This window comes from Misgurnus anguillicaudatus, chromosome 5 (genome assembly GCF_027580225.2).
Source record: "Misgurnus anguillicaudatus chromosome 5, ASM2758022v2, whole genome shotgun sequence".
Taxonomy (NCBI): domain Eukaryota; kingdom Metazoa; phylum Chordata; class Actinopteri; order Cypriniformes; family Cobitidae; genus Misgurnus; species Misgurnus anguillicaudatus.
Genome location: NC_073341.2, coordinates 7,878,985 through 7,905,675, shown reverse-complemented (window position 1 = coordinate 7,905,675; position 26,691 = coordinate 7,878,985). Strand labels below are relative to the sequence as shown.

General features: G+C 39.5%; 1 long non-coding RNA gene across 1 annotated transcript; it reads right to left on the bottom strand.

Annotated features, from left to right (window-relative positions):
- Positions 1-6,220: 6,220 nt before the first annotated feature.
- On the bottom strand, positions 6,221-9,201 carry LOC141363895 (uncharacterized). Its single transcript, XR_012369524.1, has 2 exons — positions 8,802-9,201; positions 6,221-7,449 (listed from the first exon to the last, which is right to left on the bottom strand). It is a non-coding gene; the product is annotated as an uncharacterized lncRNA (long non-coding RNA).
- Positions 9,202-26,691: the final 17,490 nt, after the last annotated feature.

The window sequence follows — 26,691 nt, the reverse complement described above, 5'->3', positions numbered from 1 at the left end:
GGTTTGGTGCTGGTTTAGCGGTTGGTCATCAGCATAGCAGCAAGACCAGCATATGTTCTGTTTTCCTTTATATTCCCAGCATGGGAATTATGCAGTTTTTTTTCAGCAGGGATAGTCAGACACAAAAACATTAATTTAATAAAAGAATTTTACTCTCTTGATGTATGATGTGATTGCTGTCGCACATTGACAAACCAGCGAGCGCCTAGTTATAACTGTAATTTTGTCTGTAATTTTGCATTAGCTTAGCTCTGAAACTTTCGGAGGTGAACGCGGATCTGCCGCCACTATCGTTCAAAATCGACTCCAGACAGAGCAACTCTGCTAATATACCCGCCCTCCCTTTGACCCTGATTGGCCCTGACCTGATGCTGACTGTATTAAACAAATCAAACTGGTGATGGCAGTGACATTACCCAATCAGAAGTAGAATAGCACGAGTCTTCACAGAATGCGGGTGGGAATGGTTTTTATGAATGAATGCTGCACAACTCGAAAATATGGACAAACGCCTCATAAAGAAAACGGGACACGCTTATTCTCAAATTCAGGACGACTATTAAGAAATGTTTGGGAAATTGTAGCTTGTGTGGAAGCTACTGCACTACTTGTTCAAAAAAAGAGCTTCACTACTGGAAAGCTATTTGATTTAGAAAGCAGCCAAGCTACTTAAATATGATACTGCCCAACACTGATATAATATAAATATTACACATGTTTTTGTTTCACATAGATATTATTTTTGCACAAATCAACTTTACGACTTGGTATTAGCTAACATAAACACGAGAGATTCACATAGAACGTGCATTATTTACCCTATCGTCAAAGTTTGACTCCGTAAGCCGGTGTTTCACGTGTGGTGCCAGCCAGGACAAAAATACATAGAACGCCGGGACTTTTTTTCCCTTCTGGATCCCCGCTCCTTGTGGCAAGTTTTTTACGGAGGCGAGACGTACTTATCTCGAGTGCTCTTCCATCTCTTCATACAATCCACCATATCCAAACCGACGTTAGAGGAAATTTCTCCCCACGAATTCACTGCCATCTGGCAATCTTTGTAATCTGGTGAAGACGAGTCATACAGACAGCTGTATTTTCTCACTTCTTCAATCAGTCTCTCGGTAGCTTGATCCATTTCCATGTTTATCACTAAACTTCGCTGCTGCATTTAAAAATGGCGGGCTGCGAAGAACACGCTGGAAATGCATAGGAGGAAACACAATGCATTCACGCCGACCAATCACAGATCTTGCGGTTACATTTTTGAGGAGGTGCACGTCAGGTACTGCAAAGGGTACGGCGACAGGGGTCGTGTCTATGCATATGTTACGGCGTACCTATAACGCGCACCTAACGCAAAAGTATAAATTGGCCTTTAGGGTAAAATGGGGCATGCAGTGTGTAACTGCTCCTGTGTATAAAATTGTCATTTCCAGATGGTGTACAATTAAGTGAATGTGATGTATGTAAAAGAACAGGGAGGGTAAAAGAACAGGGAGGGTAAATCCAGGAAGTACTATTCTAAAAAAGCAGGAGTGTAAAACTAAGTAGTACCAATTTGAAAGAGCAAGGAGGTGCCAATGTGGGGTGGCATTACTATTGGCCAAACTGGTGTTTTAAGCCCCCAACGGCGCCTTCCAGGCAGCGAGGGGATGGGTAGGTTTAAGGTTGAGGGTAGAGTTAGAATGCCTCTAAGGAGCCATTGGGGGCTTAAAACACCATCAAGCTCCAAAGCTAATGTTATAGTTGTTTCTTCAAATGGGGATGTCAGCACGAGGAATTGTCAAGAAAATACTATGAAATGCAGCATCATCTCTCACACACGGATGTCATGGTAGGAACAGCTGGATTCAGGATTCCACCCCCGCACTAGAGGTCTACACGGGTCCAAAAATTCCTACCCGAACCCGATCAGACCCGTAAATGTGCTACACTGAACCGACCCGGACCCGTCTGTTGTTGTGAAAGCTGGACCCGGATCCGACGCGGACCCGTCTATTATTTAAAAGCTGGACCCGAACCCGTCCGGGAAGAAACAGACCCGACCGGCAAATATTCTTTAGCTAAATGTTATTAATAAGTCAATAAACAAGTAGCGAAAATTAACTCATTCACCACCATTGACGAGTTATCTCGTCATTTATGAGTTCATATTTAACTAATAAATATGCCTTTCTGGTCGAATTTCAAAGTGAAAGTGTAATACCGCCAAACCGAATTTATCAAAAATGGAAGTTAAAAAGATTTAATGATTTATTTTAACTGCCTTTATGTTTGATAGTCATTCTGAGTCTGATCTCTAACATAAATTTCTTTACAAAAACACAATTTTTAAAGCTTTTTGCTCAAAATGTTGTATTTTTGAAGAGAAATATCCATATTTCAGTGGTTAAATTAAGTAGAAAAAGTAAATATATAATGAAACGTTTTTTCCCCATTTTGTTTGTTTGTTTGTTTATTGTTTGTTTGAAAGCAGAGGGTGTGTTCTTTAATTTGATATAATTTGTATGTTTATATATTTATAGAAAATAATTTTTCCTGCAAGGAATTTTGTTAAAATTTTGTTAAAATCACAAAAATGCAGGTGGGCAACTTTTCTCAAAAAGGCTGGCGGTGAATGAGTTAAACTTTTTGTCTTACCCATAGAAGTTAGTCTTCTCCCTCCTTGTACCCGACTGTGTGATGCACAATCCTTATTTCCAAGAAAGTTCCATCATGTTATTCCTCTCTTGACGATTGAAATGTTTAAAGCCAGTGTTTCCTCTAGGATTTTTTTCAGCTGTGGCGGCAGGGGGCGCCCATGATGATTATAAATGTACATTATTTTTTTAAAAGTAGAATATAGGCTACAGTAAACTAACATGTATTTTTATCATTTCATGCTGTCATTTACTTTTCCTTATATTTATAGCATATTGCTTTTCTATGTTTGATCTAAAATGTATTTTCTTAAAAAACGTTACATAGCTACGTACGTAGTTCGGATATTTCATTGTACTTTTAATGTAGTGTGCATTGCAAGTTGTGCTCGTGTTTAGCGTTACAGAGCTGTTGCAAACTCACGCACAGTCCGGTTTGATAATCCGCACCGCTGTGATTGACCGAACATCCATCAGCAGCAATTTTATTTCACACCCGGACCATTTGACATAAAGACCCCGAGCCGGTCACACGGCAAATCGCGCAGTTGAATAGAAACCTTTAACGGTCTTCAGACAGATCTTAAACGCAAAGCACGGGGCCATTTAAAAACGAGTCGAATTTTGGTCTTGGATGTTAGACCCACATTTTACTCTTGTCTATTGAGTCCCGACCTGCATCTACGCAAATGACGCGCGAAAAGCCTATTATTACACACCCGTTTCATCAAATATTATGCGGTTCACCCAGCTGGTACACCGACCCTGCTGTCTGAATACAGATAAAACAGTCTCACCGTCTGCCTCAAGTTTCTATTACCAACGTTCTTCTCTTCCACGGGAATAATGTAAGTTTCCTTACAAACAGATTCGACTATTAATGTCTTGCAGTCGCATATAAGAAGTATTCAGTTTTTAGCCTTTTGTTTTTGGACAAATATCATATCATTTAATGTGACACTTTGTGAGTGTCGATCTAAAGCACAGAAGATTGATTGACAGCTGAGCAGTCAGCAGCGCGCTACTGCGCTTATAGCCTATATTCTGAATAACTAATGACCAGATAAGTTGATAATATGAGTACAGTGATTCCAAATGAATGTCCAAAAAACTCGTAATATGTTAAATCGAAAGTTTAATAATGCCTTTTCTCGCAGCCCTGCGCTGCGTCCGTGTATATGCGCCAGTGAACGTCAAATGCGTGATGACCTTGCGTGATTACCCTAAATTTATAGTCATAAAGATAAAAGTAAAACAATATTCGAAATTTCAAATTATGTATTTTTATTTGTGTAAACTCACAATAAGGAGAAAACTTTGTGCTTATTTAAAATCATTAAAAACATGACGTGCTTTCTGCTGCTTTGGTCAGCGCGTCACAAAAAAAAAAAGAAACTCAAATACTTTTTTATTCGTTTTGTCAATTAAATTATTATTTAAGTAAAACATATTTCGTATAGGCTTATTTATTTTATTATTATTTCTCAAAACAGAGACGTAGCCTAATCATCCTCTGTTGATTTAAATCTATTTGTTCATTAAACTAAACCCATGGAAGAAATGATGATACTTTACGAGATTTATTTATAAATGAGTTGTTAACGCGAATCCAGAAAGGAATTTATTTCTAAGACAGCCAGTCTGGCAGAGCGGACATTTCTGTAGCTTTTTTGCGAGCTGCCGCCGTGGGTTTTGTCTAGAAGGGATACAGCAAATGCCGAAAAGTTAAGGATTAGATTTGGAGGTAGGATTATTAGGATGAAAACAGTGGCTCTGGCTAAATGAGATACAAATACATCCTACAATCGTGTGAAATTTTGTGTTTAGAGTTGGGTTTGGTTGAAGGATTAGGATAAAACAGTGGTCATCCAGCGAGATTTCGTTTGCTGTATCCCTTCTATCCACAACCGCAGGCGTGGCGGGGATGTTTTAGGCATGGCGGGCCGCCACGGTAGAATGTATATAGCGGAAACACTGTAAAGCTTATTCCAGCTTTAAAAGTCCACTTTACAGTCATTTGTTGTGTATCGGGTCAACTTGCTTAATAATGTTTGCCCATTTGGATTATAATAACGATTGCTCGTTCAGTGCCATGGCTGCTTTCGTTAGCTTTACTTGCTATCATCTCTGTGCTCTTTGAGCAGATCGCGAAAACTTTAGATATAACAGCAAGATGGTCAATTTATAATATTATTATAAAAATGAGAGAAGTCAGTGCAAAATGCGCGGTACGGCGGAATAGGTCCCGCCTTCTAAATAAAAGAGCCAATTGTCAAAGGTAAAGCCATTGCGTCTCACTGCAGAAGCTCCTGACTGGTAGCCAGAGAAACATTACAAGAGCGCATGCGCGTTAGCTGCCTGGTTGGAGCAACCAAATATAAACTTTTTAACACAATTTTAGCGTCATAGAAAAAATGTATGCGACATTTCATCTAAGTTTTTGTTGCTGTTTTTGAAAAATTGTATTTAAATGTGAGTGTGTTTTCTCCGAGTCCGATCGACCTCGGGTATTACCCACAATGTTAAACAGACCCGGGACCCGAAGTAATAGATTGAGACCCGACCCGGCTGATCATTTAAAATATAGACCCGAACCCGTACGGGTCTCGGGTCAGGTCCCGGGTCTTCGGGTCTTCTGTGTAGACCTCTACCCTGCACCCATTTATTGGGGCCTCACCTGATGGCTTCGTTTCCTGCAGCTGCTGTGGTTCAGGCGTCATAGAAATTAAGTGCCCATTTTCTGTAAAGGACCTTTCTGTTAATGAGGCAGCAAATTCTGTTGCACACTTTTGCCTTGAAAAAGATGCGCAAGGACAAATTAGACTGAAGCGGGACCATGCATACTTTTATCAAGTGCAGATGCAGCTATTTGTTACTGACAAACAATATTGTGATTTCATTTTGTGGACTGAAAGAGAAAGTACTTCCCCAGGTGAAAAAGTAGTACACTTCCATAGTGTACTTAAAGCGCTTTATTTTAGCACACTAATTTTGTACTTAATATACTAAAAATTCATCTTTAGTACTTCTTAAGACGTTCTTAAGATTATCTTAGTGTACTTCACTGTGCTATTTTGAGACACCGTGAATATGAACTAAAATGCACTTTTAACATACTATCTCTGTATTAAAAAAATTATTTAGTTAACACTTGTATTAAACTTGAACTCAACTTTCATATAAAGATGGGTTCAAGTTTAATACAAGTGGTACCTAAATACATTTTTAGCACATTTTAGTTCATATTTATGGTGTCTCAAAATAGCACAGTGAAGTACACTTAGATGATCTTAAGAACATCTTAAGAAGTACTAAAGATGAATATTTTGTATATTAAGTACAAAAATAGTGTGCGAAAATAAAGTACACTATGGAAGTGTACTACTTTTTCACCTGGGTATGTAGCAATCAAGGATATAAAACATGGGTAGGTCATTCATATCAAATACACCAGAACAAATATCTGCTTGAGTGGAGCTCTGTTAGAATGGGTGGATGTGCAGCTTGATCTGTAAACAGAATGTGATCGCATCAGAATAGCGAGTGATAAAGTAATGACACAACAACGAAGCATGAAGTGAGAGTCAAAAAGGTTTATTTCCTGGTGGAGCACATCTGTAGCCAGTCACATCAGTTTAATTCACTGTACATTTCATCACTGGAAGGGCACCACAGATTCAGACACATTTGTAAGTGCGCAACATATGCTCACAATCTTGTCAAGGTAGGTAACATCATTTTCTCTGTCTATGTAAAACTTATGGGGACAGTGCTTTGCAGGACTGTGTACTTTTGACAGAGAACTCCTATTACTCTTTCTATATGTATCCTTAGAGAGGCTAGACATCTGGTGTTCTCCAAGTCAACAGGATCTAACTGCTTCTTTCCACGAGTAAATGCTGGAATCTTTAATTCAGCTTGGCATCTCTGAATGGACTCTTTAACCAGGAAACCTCTGTCCACTAAAACTACATCCCCTGGGAGCAAATGAGATAAAAAGTTACTTTGTTCTGTGATGAACTTATCACTTGTGCGACCTACCCATCCAGTGGAAATGAAACAAATGGAACCATGAGGGCAAATTGCAATTAAATATTTCATTGTGTGGTGTGATTTGTATGATGAGTAACACTGAGCACTGGCTAGCAATCTACTGGGTTTCTCTAGAAATATTTCAAAACAGTCTATAATGCAAACTGTCTTTTCAAAGCTACTGTTTCGAAATGCATATGGAAGAGATTTTCTTAAGGATTATCTGTCAGGCCACAACACTAGACTTGGCACCAGTCTACAATGCATCACACTAATACAGTGTTTGAAGAGCTTTGAAACAGTGGTTGAGTCAATGTCAAAATAAGAAGCCAAAAATTCAAAGAACAAGTTTATTCTAAGCTTCATTAAAGTTAACATGTACTGCTGCAAACATGTTAAACAAGATTTAAGTTTGAGAAAAGGAGCCACAATATGAAAAATTGTCATGAGAATTGAAAAAGTTGATAAACCAGTGAGAGTATTAACCCTTTTATCATCGTTATACAAGCTCATTTCATTCAGTGTAGTCCTATTAATTTTTTCCTTTAACAACACATCTTCCGTCCTCAGATCTTGGCATTCTTGCTCAAGAGATTGGGCGTGTTTAACACAGGTTTCAATGCTGCATGGTGGAGTTGCTGGATCATCCTCATGGAGAACAGGCTGGACATAATTTCCAGGTTCTTCATGGGTAGATTTCTTCAAGGGCTCAGTGGTGGGAGTTTGGTCTGCAGGAGGATCCTCGTTGCTGTCTTGGGAACAATCGGTTGATGCTCTGGTAAAAACACAAAAGTAGTAAATTAAGGGTATATGTATACACAACTTCAATTCAATTCAATTTTATTTATATAGCGCTTTTCACAATACTTAATTGTTTCAAAGCAGCTTTACATTAATAGAAGCAGTAAAAGCACAGAAAAACAACAGATAGCACAACATAATACACAATAGCATAAGCAGTCAAATATGCTGCGGCTATGACTCGACATTATGAGCGAGCGTATTACTAATGTAACGTCTAGAAGAAGAAGCTAAGTTAAGCCCAAGCAGGCTACCTCCCCGGGCTAAAAAACCCCCTAGGAGAAAAAAAACAAAACCCCCGGGTTGTTTAGCCGAGGAAATAAAAAAAGTCCTAGGAGGGAAAAACCCTTGGGAGATACATATGTATAACGGATAAGGAGATTAAGCGGGTCCTGCCGGTGATCGTTGGTCGGACATCAGCTGGGCATCACGTTGAAGGACGACCAGTAGATCAGAGGTGTGCCGACTTTCACATCTACCGGAACTGGGTCTGTTTGTCCCATTGTCCTCGGGGTCGAGGACGAGACAGGGAGAGAAAAACAAAATCATATTAGCGTAGGGGCCGTTCACATGTAATGCAAGTGTCACACAGTGATGTGGTTTAATCAGCTTAGTTTCAGACAGACTAACTATTGCGGCATAATTATATTATCCACAGTTGAGGAGTTTGCAAATTGGGGGCCCACTGCGACGGTATATATGGTAACTAAGGGTCGCCTTCCGATCTTTAAGAGAAAATGAAACCTGTCGACCCATTTGACTAAGGCCTGTAACCCCACTGTCGTCGTTAATGCAGGTTCAGTGGCAAACGGGTCTATATTGCATACTATTTACAAGATCACGAGAAAACGCCAACATCGCAACCTGACCATACGTGTCAACCCGTTTGACTAAGGCTGGAGGCCCCACTGTCGTCGTTAATGCAGGTTCAGTGGCAAACGGGTCTGTATGGCATCCTATTCACAAGACACACGAAACTGATGTCCTTTTTTGTCCATCACTCTCTGTTTTCTGCAGTATATACTAGCTTTTATTAGTAAGTAAATATATATTATTTGTATAGCACATTTACACCATAATATATATTATCGATAGCCTATTAGATAAATATTGACAATGACAGTGACAATCACATGCATAGTCAGTTGCTGCCAAATGCAAGTCGGTAGAGGTGTGTAATAATTTTTAAACCAGTCACAGATGTTGTGGTTTTTAGCTCATTGGTTGTTTTAAACCTACAATGAATTTTGCGAAAACCTTTTGGCTTATAATTTTAAAGTCCACGGAAGTGGGGTTGAACAGGTTAAGAAACTTTGTTATATTCACCTGGGAGGGATCGCTTTCGCAGATAGCTTTGTCTGCTCTATCTTCTGTAGCTTTGCTTTCTGTCGTCTGTTGAAAACCTCCAGTCTCATTTTTCTTTTCCTCTTCTCTGGAGATGGAACGCAGTTGAAAATAGATGGAACAAAGTCTGGACTCAAGGGATTATCACTCTTTCTCCCTACAAAATAAACAGAAACATTTCAGTATCAACCTGGGTTTTGTATCCAACGGCTGGGGGGTCCCATCTTTCAGTCTTGTTTTGCTTGCTTTGGCTCTTTTAATGGCGCTGATCCACTTAGCTTGCCTCTCCACATCTTTAGGAATGCGGTAAAATGACATACCTTTCTTTTTTCCTCGTTTATTTGTGCATCCTGGTGCACAACAGTTATCGACCTTGCTTAGCCTCCTTTACCACAACAGTCTGCCAGTCTGCTGAATGCTGCCAAAATGGCGGTTTCCTGTCACGTAACTACGTCATCTCCTGGAACTCTATAAACTCCATTACATAAGGTATTTCTAAAATAAATATGATGTGCATCTGACCATTTTAACCTGAGTTTAGGGGGGAGTATAATTTTAACAGGTGAGATATTAAGGCTGTGAAAATTATACTCCCCTTCAGTAAATTCTTTCTATTGTATTTACAGCTTAATGCTTATGAGGGTATAAACTCCATTACATGAGGTATTACTAATGTAAATATGATGTGCATCTGACTATTTTAACCTGAGTTAAGGGGGAGTATAATTTTAACAGGTAGAAATTATTACTCCGCCTCCCTTACGAGGGCATAAACTCAATAAAATGAAGTGACAGAATCATAAAGTTTGATATTATGTTCATTTTTACATGTAATCCTTATGACATGAAAGCATTTATGTTTTTTTTTAAATAGTAATTTGTTTTACAAAATGAACATTAAAGAAAAAACCTATACTGAAGAAAAACACAACATTTCTAACAAAAACTATTTTCTTCCGATAATTGGCTTAATAATATTGTTAACTTGAGATTTCTTAGATGCAACAAAATGTTAGCAGACAATAGTACAGCTTTTATATGTTAAACTTTCTGCTATAAGACAGCGTTATAAATTCACAAAGTATGAAAAAAGTATATAAAAAAGTATATACTTTTGAGACAGAATATTTAGGGGTCAAGCACCGAAGGTGCTGTGACACCTATTGGAATTGTTAGTATTATTAGGGGTCAAGCACCGAAGGTGCTGAGACACCTATTGTTTCTGTTAGTATTATTATTATTATTATTATTATTTTTCCCCAATGGGAGTCTATGGCAGCCCTATGAACCGTACATAGGAAAATGATGAAATTTGGCACAGTTGTAGAGATGGTCATAAATAGTCATGTGACCAAAAATGGGGTCTTTAGCAGTAACTCTATAGCGCCACCAGTAGTCCAAAAATTCAATGTTCAAACTGTTATAATTGGTGAAATATTTGATCTATGAAATTTCTACTTAGTACACTTGATTGCTCTCATCCCGCTTATTGAATTTAATACTTTACAGTAAGACTCCACCCATTACAGTAGCGGCCATTTTGAAATGTACAGTATTTCGTTTTTTCGCTACTCCTCCTTCAAATGTGGTTCAATTCTTATGAGATTTGTCACAGATGATCTTTGGAGTGAGCCGCATAGAAATGACCGAACAGAATTTTGATTTTTATCTTTGTTCAAAAGTAATAAATGCGCAAACTTAACGAGGTTGACGCAAAAATGGTTCTGAAGCTGTAGCTCAGTCATTCTTTGATCAATTGCAATGAAATTTGGTACACTTCATGTGGACCATGAACTTGGGGTCCATGCCAAATTTGGTGACAGCGCCACCTAGGGGTCATGAGATAATAAAATAGGCTATTTTTGCCCATAACTTCTGAACTGTTTGTCAGAAAATGATGATCTTGATGTCTATGGATTGCTCACTTCATGCCGCATCTGTCGATGTGAATTATGCCGTGTTTGACCAAACCGCCTGTCCGCCATTTTGAAATTTCAAATAAATTGTTATATTTTTTGAACTATTGGACATATCCGCGCAAAAAATGGTAAGGACCTTCGACATGATATCCTGAAGGTACCTGGGAAGTCAGAGTACAGCGCCACCTAGGGGTTATAAACTATAACAGTTCTTATTGAACTGCTTATAACTTCTGAATACATTGTCTGATATACATTTTCTTTGTGAAATTGTATTCACTGTTTTATGCTGATCGCAACGATACCTTGTTTGTCATTTTCCAACATTATGTTCAGGTGTTATTGTAAGGCATATGGTAAATGATTTTTTCGCTACTCCTTTTACAAATTTTGTGTATTTTATGTCAGGTTCTGCTCGTATAATGTTTGGAGCAATCCGCACAGATGTGACCGAACAGATTTTTGATATTCTGTTCTCTTTCTTAGAAATACCACTCTAAAGTTTACCGTGCCTGTGACGTTGTCTATTTGTCATAGTAATAAATTAATGTGACTGTATATTACATTGTATAGCATCACTATACATAATGGTCTGCTTGTCTTCAATTTCACTTGAACTCATGTACATTGTATTTCTGTTATTTCTACTTCTGCTGTGTCAATTCTGCATCTTTGGTGATTGACATGTTAATCCTTTCAGCTCTCTAATCTCTTGTCTGCTACCTCATAAACTGTGTCAACTGAGTGGCGTATCTAGTTAAACCACATGCATTGAGATTCTGAGTTCCTGGGTTCGAATCCCACCTGAGTCATGATGTTTTGTTCTTCCTCATCAATTCTTCTCAACCTGTCTGTAGTTCACATGTGTTCTATTTTTCCATGTTTGCTGTTGTTGCTCTGCATTGTGGTGCTTCTGCTGTGTCTTTCCTGCATCTTTGGTGATTGACATATGTTAATCCTTTCAGCTCTCTAATCTCTTGTCTGCTGCCTCATGAACTGTGTCAACTGAGTGGTGCATCTAGTTAAACCACATGCATTGAGATTCTGAGTTCCTGGGTTCGAATCCCACCTGAATCATGACGTTTTGTTCTTCCTCATCAATTCTTCTCAACCTGTCTGTAGTTCACATGTGTTCTATTTTCCATGTTTGCTGTTGTTGCTCTGCATTGTCCTGGTTCTTGCTGTGCTTTGTGTGCTTGCTGTGCTTTGTGTGCTTGTTGTGCTTTGTGTGCTTGCTGTGCTTTGTGAGCTTGCTGTGCTTTGTGTGCTGGTTGTGCTTTGTGAGCTTGCTGTGCTTTGTGAGCTTGCTATGCTTTGTGTGCTTGCTGTGCTTTGTGTGCTTGCTATGCTTTGTGAGCTTGCTGTGCTTTGTGTGCCTGCTGTGATTTGTGTGCTTGCTGTGCTTTGTGTGCTTGCTTTGCTTTGTGTGCTTGCTGTGCTTTGTGAGCTTGCTGTGCTTTGTGTGCTTGCTGTGCTTTGTGAGCTTGCTATGCTTTGTGTGCCGGCTGTGATTTGTGTGCCTGCTGTGATTTGTGTAATTGCTGTGCTTGCTGTGATTTGTGTAATTGCTGTGCTTGTGTGCTTGCTGTGCATTGTGAGCTTGCTGTGCTTTGTGTGCTTGCTGTGCTGTGTGTGCATTGCGCCGAAGGTGCTTGACCCCGTGTTGCTGCTTGCAGCTATTTAGGGGTCAAGCACCGAAGGTGCTGAGACACCTATTGTTTTTGTTAGTATTATTATTATTATTATTATTATTATTATTTTTCCGCAATGGGAGTCTATGGCAGCCCTATGAACCATACATAGGAAAATGATGAAATTTGGCACAGATGTAGAGGTGGTCATAAATAGTCATGTGACCAAAAATGGGGTCTTTAGCAGTAACTCTATAGCGCCACCAGTAGTCCAAAAAATCAATGTTCAAACTGTTATAATTGGTGAACCATTTAATCTATGAAAATTCTACTTAGTACACATGATTGCTCTCATCGTGCTTATTGAATTTGATACTTTACAGTAAGACTCCACCCATTACAGTAGCGGCCATTTTGAAATGTACAGTATTTCATTTTTTCGCTACTCCTCCTTTAAATGCGGTTCAATTCTTATGAGATTTGGCACAGATGATCTTTGGAGTGAGCCGCATAGAAATGACCGAACAGAATTTTGATATTGATCTTTGTTCAAAAGTAATAAATGCGCAAACTTAACAAGGTTGACGCAAAAATGGTTCTGAAGCTGTAGCTCAGTCATTCTTTGATCAATTGAAATGAAATTTGGTACACTTCATGTGGACCATGAACTTGGGGTCCATGACAAATTTGGTGACAGCGCCACCTATGGGTCATGAGATAGAAAAATAGGCTATTATTGCCCATAACTTCTGAACTGTTTGTCAGAAAATTATGATCTTGATGTCTATGGATTGCTTACCTCATGCCGCATCTGTCGATGTGAATTATGCCAGGTTTGACCAAACCGCCTGTCCGCCATTTTGAAATTTCAAATAAATTGTTATATTTTTTGAACTATTGGACATATCCGCGCAAAAAAATGGTAAGGAGCTTTGACATGATGTCCTGAAGGTACATGGGAAGTCAGAGTACAGCGCCACCTAGGGGTTATAAACTATAACAGTTCTTATTGAACTGCTTATAACTTCTGAATACATTGTCTGATATACATTTTCTTTGTGAAATTGTATTCACTGTTTTATGCCGATCGCAACGATACCTTGTTTGTCATTTTCCAACATTATGTTCAGGTGTTATTGTAAGGCATATGGTAAATGATTTTTTCGCTACTCCTTTTACAAATTTTGTGTATTTTATGTCAGGTTCTGCTCATATAATGTTTGGAGCAATCCGCACAGATGTGACCGAACAGATTTTTGATATTCTGTTCTCTTTCTTAGAAATACCACTCTAAAGTTTACCGTGCCTGTGACGTTGTCTATTTGTCATAGTAATAAATTAATGTGACTGTATATTACATTGTATAGCATCACTATACATAATGATCTGCTTGTCTTCAATTTCACTTGAACTAATGTACATTGTATTTCTGTTATTTCTACTTCTGCTGTGTCAATTCTGCATCTTTGGTGATTGACATGTTAATCCTTTCAGCTCTCTAATCTCTTGTCTGCTGCCTCATGAACTGTGTAAACTGAGTGGCGCATCTAGTTAACCAATTGCATTTAGATTCTAAGTTCCTGGGTTCGAATCCCACCTGAGTCATGATGTTTTGTTCTTCCTCATCAATTCTTCTCAACCTGTCTGTAGTTCACATGTGTTCTATTTTTCCATGTTTGCTGTTGTTGGTCTGCATTATGGTGGTTCTTGCTGTGCTTTGTGAGCTTGCTGTGCTTTGTGTGCTTGCTGTGCTTTGTGAGCTTGCTATGCTTTGTGTGCTTGCTGTGCTTTTTGTGTAATTGCTGTGCTTTGTGTGCTTTGTGTGCTTGCTGTGCTTTGTGAGCTTGCTGTGCTTTGTGAGCTTGCTGTGCTTTGTGTGCCTGCTGTGATTTGTGTAATTGCTGTGCTTTGTGTGCTTGCTGTGCATTGTGAGCTTGCTGTGCTTTGTGTGCTTGCTGTGCTTTGTGTGCTTGCTGTGCTTTGTGAGCTTGCTGTGCTTTGTGTGCCTGCTGTGATTTGTGTAATTGCTGTGCTTTGTGTGCTTGCTGTGCATTGTGAGCTTGCTGTGCTTTGTGTGCTTGCTGTGCTGTGTGTGCATTGCGCCGAAGGTGCTTGACCCCGTGTTGCTGCTTGCAGCTATATTTATTATTATTATTCTGCTTCCTCTTCTTAGCCATAGGCGTCTATGGCAGCCCTACGAACCTTACATAGGAAAATGATGAAATTTGGCACAGTTGTAGTGGTGGTCTTAAAAAGTCATGTGACCAAAAATGGGGTCTCTAGTACTAACTCTATAGCGCCACCAGCAGTGCAAAAATTCAATGATCAAATGGTTATAACTGCTGATCCGCTTGATCTATGAAAATTCTACTTAGTACACGTGATTGCTCTCCTCATGCTTGTTGTTTTTAATGCCTTACAGTAAAACTCCACCCATTACAGTAGCGGCCATTTTGAAATGTACAGTATTCCATTTATTCGCTACTCCTCTTTCAAATTTGGTTCAATTGTTATGAAATTTGGCACAGGTGAACTTTGGAGTGAGCCGCACAGAAATGACCAAACCGAATTTGGATATTTATCGTTGTTCAAAAGTAATAAATGCGCAAACTTAACGAGGTTGACACAAAAATAGTTCTGAGGCTGTATCTCTGTCATTCTTTCATCAATTGAAATGAAATTTCGTACACGTCATGTCGACCATAAACTGGGGGTCCATGCCAAATTTGGTGACAGCGCCACCTATGGGTCATGAGATATGGAAAATGGCTTTTTTTGCCTATAACTACTGAAATGTTTGTCAGAAAATTATGATCTTGGTGTTTACAGATTCCTTGGCTCATGCCGCATCTGTCGATGTGTATTATGCCGGGTTTGACCACACCACCTGTCCGTCATTTTGAAATTGGTCATAAATTGTTATATCTTTTGAACTATTGGACATATTCGTGCAAAAATAGTTAGGGAGCTTCGGCATGATGTCCTGAAGTTACCTGGGAAGTCAGAGTACAGCGCCACCTAGGGGTTATAAACTATAACAGTTCTTATAGAACTGCTTATATCTTCAGAATACTTTGACTGATATACATTTTCTTTGTGACATTTTATTCACTGGTTTTTGCCGATCGCAACAATACCTTGTTTGGCATTTTCCATCATTCTGTTCATGTGTTATTGTAAAGCATATGGTAAATGATTTTTTCGCTACTTCTTTTACAAATTTTGTTTATTTTATGCCAGGTTCTGCTTGTATAATGTTTGGAGCAATCCGCACAGACGTGACTGAACATATTTTTCTGCTGAATGTCAAATTTTTGAGAAATACCTCTGTAAAGCGGACCATGCCTGTCATGCTGTCCCTTTGTCATATTAAAAAAAAGACAAAATTTGCCCATGTTGTTCATTATTGTACAATATGTTCTAAACGAATTCAGTGCCATTTAAGTTATCTGATTGCCCTACACTTTGTATTTCTGTTTATTTTTGCTTTGTTGTGTTATTTCTGCCCTTTCAGTGATTGGCATGTCAATGTTTGCAGCTTTGAAGCCTCTTTTCCACAGCCTTTCAACCCATGATTCCTCAGTGGCGCATGCAGTTAGTGCTGTGCTTTGAGAACCTGAGTTCATGGGTTCAAATCCCATGTGCAGTGGTTTTTTGTCTTAACTTTTTTTCTCACTTAGGTTTTGTGATTTTCATACTATACATTGTATTTCAGTTATTTGTGCTCTCTGTTGTCATTTCTACACTTTTGGTAATTACTGGATATCAATGTTTATAGCTGTAAAGCTGTATTCTATAGCTTGGACACACCAACTCAGTGGTTTAATCAGTTACTCAGTGGCGCATGCGGTTAGTGCTATGCTTTGGGAACATGAGGTCATGGGTTCGAAACCCAGCTCTTACTTTCACTTATTGAGATTTCCTTTTGTGTTCCCTTTAACACGTTCTTCTCGACCTGTCTGGTTTTCCACACTTGTTATATTTTTGAAATCTTTTCTGTTGTTGCTCCGCACTGCAGTGGTTCTGCTTAGCATTTGCTTTGCTTCGGGTTCGGGCTCTGTATTGCGCGCTTACTGCGCTTTGCGCATTTGCTGCGTCGTGTGGTTTTTGCTGTGCTTTGGGTGCTCATTGCGCTGAAGGTGCTTGACCCCGCAATTGCTGCTTGCAGCTATATTTTTACTTGCTATTATCAACGTTTAAATAAATGCAAGTGCAGTGAGAATGACTAATACAGGATATTTCAATGAAACACTGCATTGAATAACCCTTACGAAAATTAACCATTGTTTTACTACAGTTAAAACCAAAACAACATGGTTACTGTAGTAAAACCATGGTAACCACAAAATAACCATGGTTTTGACAACCATGGTGAATGAAGTTTAAACAATGGTTGTCTAATGTCTTAGATGAGCTTGCCCCAATTAAGACCAAGCCTGTTCCTGTGTCCCGCTCCTGTCCCTGGTTTAATCCTGCGCTTATAGCTATGAAGGCTAGAGGCAGACAACTTTAACGCCTCTATAGGAAAACGGGGTTAACCATACACTTTCAAGCATTTTCAGAACATATATTAACCTCTACAAAGCAGCTTTAAGTGAGGCCCATTCGTCCTACATCTCCAATATCATTAATAAAGCTAACAACAGGCCCAAATCACTGTTTAACATGGTTAACAGGTTAGTCAAGTCACCTATGCATAATACCAGTCTACAGGAATCTGATGACTTGTGCTGCTCCTTCTTGACCTATTTTCAAAATAAGTTAGATGCCTCATGCGGGGCTTTTGATATTGAGCCGACTACTTCTTCCTTGGAGCAGTCTCAGCCTATTCGTCTGCTTAATAACTTTACCTCTGACAAACACCACTCAAATAAGTGAAATAATAAAACAATCAAATTCCTCTTTCTGCCAGTTAGACCCTGCACCCACATTTCTTCTGAAACACTGTATCACTGTCATCTCTGCTCCTATTTCACATCTGGTTAACACATCTCTTATCTCTGCTAATTTTCCGATTTCTTTAAAGACTGCTGCTATTACACCTTTCCTTAAATAAACAACCCTTGACCAAACTGACTTTGCTACCTAACGCCCATTTTCTAATTTGCCATTTGTTTAAAAAATATTAGAAAAGGTTGTGGCCGCTCAACTCCAACCTTTTCCGGCAACGTTTCCTTACTGCTATTACTCGATCTCAGCGTTTGATACTGTCTGCTACAAATTATTACTGACGCGCCTCTCAGAGACTAGTATCTCTGGAGCAGCGCTATCCTGGTTTTCCTCCTATTTGACAAAAAGACAATATTTTATTTCTATGCACAAATATAAATCGCCAACTGTTCTACTCAAACAAGGTGTTCCTCAAGGTTCAGTTCTCGGACCATTACTGTTCATCATCTATATCGCCTGTTTCACACCGCAAGCGTGAGCAGCGCGTAAGCAGCGCGTGTTTTTTCGGTGCCCATGTTAACAAGTTAAAGCATGTACACCGCACGCGTGAGCAGCGCGTAGCAGGAGCGTCGCTGAAGCAGCAGTGCTGCTATTGTTTCGGCGTCGGCTCTATTTTTGCTGCGCTGCTCATGCTCAATTAAAGTGACAGTGCATTGTTTATGCTTTAAATGGTCGTGTATTGAGTGTAATTTTACAGTAAAATCATGAATGTGATGCCAAGTGTTTTTGAAACAGTCATGACTTTGAGCAATTTAAAAGAAAACAATGAAATATTAACACACTGTTGCCAGAAGACTGCGTTCATTCACTCTCTGCCCAGCAAATGAGTCCTTATCTATCTTAATAATCTTCAGAGAAATAGATTAATCTATAAATCTAAATCTTATGCTTAAACTGTTGAAGGGAAACACGATCGACTGCTTCATGCTGTCAATCACTGAGTGAATTCTTTATTTTATCGTAAAACTTCAGAGAAACAAATTTTATAATGTGCCATGGGCTTTTTATGTCTATGATTGTGTTTTGTGTCTATATTTGTCATTACACGGACCAGAACAGCACAAACATAAACGATTGCACTTGCACATTGCAAGAGTTCAGATATTTATATACATACACAAAGCTGAGGAATTAGAAGACATACATTATGATTGATAGTATTGAGCAAAGAGATAGGTTTTTAGATTAGACTTGAATTTCTGAAGTGATGTTATTGTTCTAAGAGCCAGGGGCAGTGAGTTCCATAGCTTAGGGGCAATAACAGAGAAACGTTAGAAAAATGTCCATCACCCTTTCTAAATTCACCCACATAAAAAAAGACTATTATACCATATAATTTACTGCAGTAAAACTGTATAGTAAAATTCTTAGATACTAAAAATATACTATAGTAGGCTTCAAAAATCACCCTATAGTAATTATTTGGTATTAATATCCATGATATTTGTATTGATACATAGTACTAACAACATTGCTTAATAGGTTCCCCTAATAAAAACTTCTACACTTAAATATATACATTTTCATTTTTGTCTGTTTTAATTTCACTTGTCAAATTGCATTGTTATGACATTTTTTACACCACTGGGGCCCATTATCAAGGTCTCGCCTAGGGCCCCATACCCTCAAGGGCCGGCCCTGTTTAAAAGCAAATGAGAATATCCAGTGTCCCTACAGAGGTTGCACATTTTAGACTTGTGTTTATGTGACATTCAATTCGCATAAATGTAAGACACATAGTTAACATGACTTGAAGATGCTGCTTCCTGGGGTAGAAAACCCACATGTGTATGTACCAATCCAGCCTGTGTTACAAACAATGCTAAACAAGCCAGAAATTTTAGACAAAGCACTTACAGTGCAAGAATGTGTATCAGATGGGTACATTTCTTACCATTCAGGTGAATATTTTAAAGAGAATAGTTTTCTCAATGATGGTGAATTTAAAATTGGTGTTAGACTCTATATCTGGATTGAGGTGGCCAATCCAGAAGCAGACACAAAATGTGTGCAGTCTACTGGGTGTTATCAAACATGCCTGTAAAGTATAGGTCAGATCTTCACTGCATCCAACTGGCTCTTCTTTGCAATGTTAGAACAGTAAAGGAGTTTGGCTACCAAAAAATCATGCAACCACTTCTGCAAGACCTTATCCATCTTGCGCAAACTGGGTTGTACATTGGGCAGTTAGATGCGACTGTGAAAGAAACTGCCTTGTGTGTATCAGCTGATAATCTTGGTGCTCATTCTCTTGCAGGTTTTTTTTTTTTTGAGAGTTTTACTGTAGAGAGGTTCTGCCACTTTTGCATGGTTACCATAACGAGGCTCAGCACAGTAATGCTGAGCCACAGAAAAGTTTGCACCGGAAACTTTGAACCTCAGAATAAGGATATGCACGACAGGCAACCCACACAGCAGGAGACTCCTATGCGGATCCGCGTTCAAGTCGCCAAACCCGCGTGACTGTCACATTCGTTTTGGAGCCGCAGAGAGGATCAGCTCCGCCTCCGCGGTTAGCGCCGTAAATTCTTCTGTCAAACAGCGGATCCTGAACGGACCCATGTCGGATCCTCGGACGCGCGCTGACGGGTTAACTAGCACACCTGTCAATCGAGACTGTGGGTTAACTACGCACACATGTCAATCGAGATTGGAACACGGTTGAGCTGAACTCTCTATTGAGTAAGTATTGATTTATTGCGGCAGTAAACGTTTTTTTAACCATCATGTATAGGCTACTAATGATTGGAACGTTGTTTGATATTAGAAAACTTTAGCATCACCCGTGTATACTATCTAGTTCACGAATGTTGTCATTTCATTTGCTTTATTAAACCACGACAATAATGTAGAAGAAATGCAAATGTAAAACTAACTTAAATGATAGCAAAACATTTTAAATACAGGTAATCATTGATGAGACCTTCAATGTTCTTTTTGTGTCCTTTTAAACGGCACTTTATTAAGTTATAAGAATGTTTATGTAAATTAAATATAAAATATGATTACGTCATACTTGGCATTTCTTTATGTACATCTGTAATTATTTAACAAACATTATTGTACACTCGTTCATAAAATATATTTATACACGTCCAAATTCATAATTTCAAGTGTACCTTAATGGTTTTTTGTATTATGTTTATGACCTTCTTTACTTTATTTATATTTAATAAACATTTTTTAATGAAATAATTAAAAATAATTACTAATAGAAGTAGGCCTATTTTATTTAAATAAGTACTAAATAAACATTTGAAATATATCTGTCTGTGTGCAATGAATGAATATAATATACAAGTTTCACTTTTTGAATGGAATTAGTTATAAAGCAACTTTTGGATCAGATTCTAATTATATGAGCAGCACCTGTATACAAATTGATTTATTTGCCAGGCTATGGCTGAATCCCAAACCGCCTACTTCCATATAGTAGGCAAAGTAGCGCTTTTTACATACTATATAGTATGGAAGTAGGCGGTTTGGGATTCAGCCTAAGAGTGGCATGCACCTCCGACTTGTCGTTATTAATGGCAGCTTAATGTCCGGCTTTATTGGCAGGTATATGGTCGGCTGCCACTGGCAGCTTCTTCCTGCTGCCAGCTGCTGATTTTTCGCTAAACCCCCTCTCATGGCATAATATTCTTCCAAATCAAATGCAGTGTTATTTTACCTTGCTGTCTATTTAAAAAGATGTCTTTGCCTTTTTAGATTTGTTCTTTGGCCACCATTGGAGGCCAGGATGTGAAGAGGGTGACCTGGAACATCCTGGGCAGGCTCTTCACAGATGAGGTGGCTCATCAGATTAACTGGAAGGGTGTTCATAACAAAAAGCCTTCAGTAGGATGGCAACGAAGACCTTGCTTTTTAGTAAGTATAGAATTTAAAGTAATATTATATTAGTTCAATTATCTGTCCGTGTAATGTAACCAAGGTTCTAGTGGAGACTAAATGCAAGTAAATGGAGTTTACCCCCCGCTCAAATGTCAGAAATAGAGTTTAGCCACCTGTTAAGAGTTTACCTCCAAATAGAATGTTACAGGACCCCAACAGACTTAGAACATTACAAAACCACACTGATGTCTCCACATACAATATGTGCTCTGATCAAGGAACCATTTAATACAACTGATATTGTTTGAACATTTTGGATGTCTTTTTAAACGTACGATAGCGAAAAGGCACCCCACCATGATCATGAATTAATGGTTTACCCACCTCTTATTTTAACCACCACAAACCTGTTTTATAACCTTGTAATTCATGTTTCTTTTTACATTTAATCTCCTTAATGCCTCTCCCATATATATTGTGTAAGCATACTTGGCTTTGGATGCTTCATACCAAACATTAACATCTGTCTTTTGATTACAGGTGCTGTGAGAAAAAACACTGTGACCCAGTCAGCCACGGACACAGAAGTCACCAAGCATGCAATCAGGTGGTTCAACCTGGCAGCAGATCGGTCTACGAGGAGACGTGTCCCGCCTTCCTACACACAAAATGATGAATGAGTAATGGGAGTAAATGTTCAAAAATTAAACCATGAACAACTTGTCTTTCTCCAGTTATTCCTTTTCAGATAATTTAGCTGTGCATACTGCAGCATTTCATTGAAGTTGTAGCCTAATAGATCAAGTTTTTTTTTTGCACTGACCTGGGCCTATAAACCACTTAATTAGGTTTTGAACAGAAAAATAATATTTTTAACAAAAACATAATATGCCATAACCTATAACTGTCCATAAATGTAAATGGCAATTTTATATTTCCATTGAGTACTAATTACCTTTGTACAGTACATTGATATCTTTAGTGAAACTTTTCTGTTTACAATATTGTTAGGTTAAAAATACAAGGCAATGCAGATTTAAGGTTCTCTATTGCTGTAGTAGCCAGGCCTAGTGATAGTTGGGTTTTATCCTTTGGTTTAGTTCGTCCTATTTTATCCTACAGCAAGAACATAAGGGATATTGAAAGTAAGAGAAACTGGTCCAAAACAGACCCGACCCTGATAGAAATAAGCTCCGGGGTGGATCCGTAACCGACCCGCCCCGAAGTCAATGTTCCGCTCTGGATCCGTTGCGGATCCGCCCCGGAGCTTTTAATGAGTCCGTTGCGGGTCCGTGGCGGATATATGAATGAATTTGCGCCACGGATGCGGAGCGGATGCAGCGCAAGGCCACGGCGGGTCCGCGATCCGCCTTCATTGCGGATCCGTCACTGCGCGCAAGTGGACGCCGACACGGGTCCGTTTCGCGGGTCCGTTCCGGAAGCCACGATACCTCCGCGGATGATCCGCCACGGAGTCCTTTTGCTGTGTGGGAAGTTAAGGAGATAATGCAAGATCCCTCTTTGAGAAAGGTATATGGTGTAAAAGGAAGTTGCCCACTAAAATTTGTGCAAAGGGTCTGAAACAGTCGTTGCACTGTTTATTTTGGTAAGGTAGGTACGCGATATGTTTGTATTGAGATGGATTCAGATATTCTACTTTGATGAAACATTATGTTGCTTATGAAATTTGTGTTCGTTTACGGATTAGCGTAACGATATAGTTACTACGTCTACACAACCGAACGTGTGCTTAAACTAATTCTGATGTAAACCAGTTTATGTTGGTTATTTTGGAAGTGTTATTCACTTTGTACTGCAAAGTTTTCTCACTGTGGTGAATGAGACCGTCTGATTTGTGCGTGTTCATGTGTTTTGAAAGAGGCGTGACTTTGGATGGCGATTTGACTTGAGGGTGGGATCGTGTTTTCATTGCTAGGCGGCTACTGTTAGCATTTTTCAAAATGTGTTACCCTACCTTTAATGTAAAACAGATATGAACTGCAATAAAGACTTAATAGTTTATGTCTGAATAAATGTGCTGCAATATTTTAAGGCTTTTTCAATTCCATAAATACAGTGGAAGTTATTAATAAGAAGTGGTGGATTTAAGTTATCCGAGCCAACTGAGGTCCGAAGTCTTTTGATTCAAGGGCTACCCCTCATGTTTGGAGATGACTCCCCTGCACTCTATAAGACATGTTTGGTAAGTCTCCTATCTTTGTCTATCTATCTGCCTACCTACACTCATAAATGGATGTGTTATTTTTAACCCATGCTGGGTAAATATCGCCCAGAACACCAGTGGCGGTTCTACACGGAGGCCAAGGGTGGCCCATGCCTCTGTAGACAAGTCCCTGGCCACCCCTGTGGCCACCCCGTGCTGACCAAATAAAAAAGTATACATTTATTTTGATTTTACACGCGAGCACCAAAAGCGGAACTAATCCGACGCACAACGTTCTTAACGGGCAAATTAGAGCGGCGCACCCAACCACTGTAGCAGGCTGCGGGTGCTGGGTGCTGCTCAGCGAGTGTCTCAATTCATTCCCAATTTTCCGATGTTGAGAATGTGTATGCAGGTTTGGGCACTGGTAAGGACTCTAGCTCACTTGACATTGGGACACTGTTCACTTGTTCACCTGTGACGTGGCTGCATAAGCGCGTTGTGATCATTCACTGCTGCTACTCATCAACAACCGGCAAAACCAACATCTCGCTAACTTTTTAAAGTTTACACATTGTAAAAAGCCCTGTAATTATGCTTTTACATACACTTGCATAAAATTGGAGGAATATAATTAAATGTGTCATATAAAAATGTTTACAATTTAAAATAAATATTATTTTAAATACTGATTAGATTGTGGTCCGTAACTGTCTAGCAATGTGTGTTTATATGTAAACTAAAACAAACGTATGTCTTTGTAAAAGTTTGCATTTCATAAAGTTTATTGAGTAGGCTGGCATGATTTTCGGTTGGGGGGCTTTAGAAAAGAGCCAAGCTCCCCTTTTGCACCTGCACTCACTCTTGTATTAAATAAAGATTTATATGATTGTAAAGTAAGATCAAGTTTATGGGGCAGTTTCCCGGACAGGGATTAGACTAGTCCTAAACTAAAATAAATATAAGAGCTGTCCAAACTGAAAACAACTTGCAATGCCATATCTTAAAATACATCAATGCCCTTTGTTTTGCTTCAAAATGCACACAAGTAATGTATTAAGGCATGTTTGTTAAAACTAGTTATATTTCCTAATTAAACTAAGGCCTAGTACTGTCTTAAACTAATTCCTGTAAACGCCTCTATAATCTTTAAATATAATTTCTTGCCGTTTTTTTATGTGCCCCTCTGGTAAAACACTGGCCCCTCCTTGGCCCCCCTAGTGAAATTTGTTTAGAACCGCCACTGCAGAACACATGCTGGGTTGAAGTTATTCAGCATGGGTTATAATTAACCCAGCCATTAAGTTAACATAACCCAATACTGGGAATTTTTTTTAACCCAGCATGTGTTCTGTGCGATTTTTACCCAGCATGGGTTACAAATAACACAGCCATTTATAGAGTGTAAATACCTACATCTGTCTGTCTGCCTGTCTTCCTCTGTATGTCTATGACTACGTTCACACTGTCATCAAAATCCGATTTTCTGCTCATATGTAACCCTACTTATACCTGAAAGCCCCTAACACGCAAATAAGGATGTTTGACTTTCCTGAAGCGTAGTCCAGACGACAGACCTGCACGTGACCCGGGAGCAGACTGCCTCGGCTCGTATCGTTTGCTCCCACGGAAAAAATTCGGGACAGTCCCGAAATCTAAGCTGCTGTCCCCAATTCCAAATCCTGCTCTAATTGTCCCGAAAATTATACTCAAGCAAAATCTGTCTGATAAAACATGAGCGAGGAAGTTGGTTGAGTCACCCTGCAGCCAGCTGCTCATTGGCTGCAACATCTTGTTTGGTTTTTACTGTAGGTGCGCATTAAGATATGCACTGAGAAGGCATGGGAGTGCTGGCAGCAGTTAAAAGCTCCGCAAAATATGACATCGAGCCTCCACAACCTCGGTAGACTATAGCTCAAGTGTGAATTTAAAGTTGTACTGTTTCTATTAATTTATCTAATTCATCCATATGCACAAAGACAATAAGACCTTTTTGTCCCCTTTTTGTTTTATTGAGTAGAGAGCGAAAGTTGCAGCAGCCGTGAGGACAGTTGAAAGTGCAGGATGTGACAGTCAGTCGCATGGAGTCAGATTGGTCGAGGGCGAGGCACTTTGTTCCAAAAAAATATGTCTATACCTATTATATAAATTTCTATGCATATGTTCTTATGTTAATAAAATATGATTGGTTCAGTAACTTCAGTTTGAAATTCATTATCTTTTATTTAAAAAAACTTTTGGATGATCTAACTATTATTGTATGAACTATTAAGTATAAAATACTTCTATATGTATTATATCAATTTATTTAAATGCATATCCGTTTACACTGTTATATGTCACAGGTCGGGGAAGCGGACCGCCCCTGTCGCGGGTCACGCTCCTCCTAGTTCCACCCCGAGGAGGTCCCAAAACATCCCAATGACCAGACAGACAAAAGATTAAGATTTAACAACTTTTATTAAATAGTAGAATAGGGGGGATTAAATAGTTAAAAAACAAAATCAGATCTGCATGGCAAAAGGGGGGCTCCAGGAAATCCCAACTTATAAGGTTCTTCGATCCACTCTCCACAGACCTCAACGGGCTGAATCTTCCCCTGACTCCTCGGGTCTCAAAAATGGCTTCTGTCGCTACGGACATAGCACGACACTCCAAGCTGTCAAGCGTACACACACAAATGAAGGCAAAGACTCACCCACGACACTGCACACACCCTTCGTGAATTACGGACGAAGCCAGACTCGACCCGGGCCCGCCGTGGGGTTGGGTGATCTTTCTTGGTGGAGGGGATGAGATGGATAGAAAAGGAACACGGGACCCCCCCCCCCCCCCTCGTGGCGATTCTGATGCTCGCCCACGCTTCTCTCTCCAATGGGGCCGCAATGCTACGTAGCAACTCACAACACCAGGTGATACCTGGTGCATTCACAATACACACCACAGACTGAAAGGTTACTCACGTATATCTCTACTTCCAGGGTAGCTCCCCGGCTCACCCACGCTTCTCTCTTCAGTGGGGCCGCAACGCTTCGTGACACTCACAGCGCAAAATCAGGTAATACTTTTATATCCACAATACACATCGCAGGCTGAAATGCTACTCACGTGTATGTGGTTCTTCCAGAATGGATCCTCGGCTCGCCCACGTCTCTCTCTCTTTCTCTCCGGTGGGGCCGAAATGCTACGTGGCTACTCACAACACACAATCAGGTGAATGCGTTTCAGTTACTTTCAACGGTTTGGTTTGTTTAATCACACTTGCTGGGGTTTCCCGATGATCCGCTTTAAAAACAGCAACTGTCTTCACTTAGCTGCCTAAATGACTCGTTTTTAGCGATATTACTTTGCCCAGTTCTTCGTCTCCAAACCCT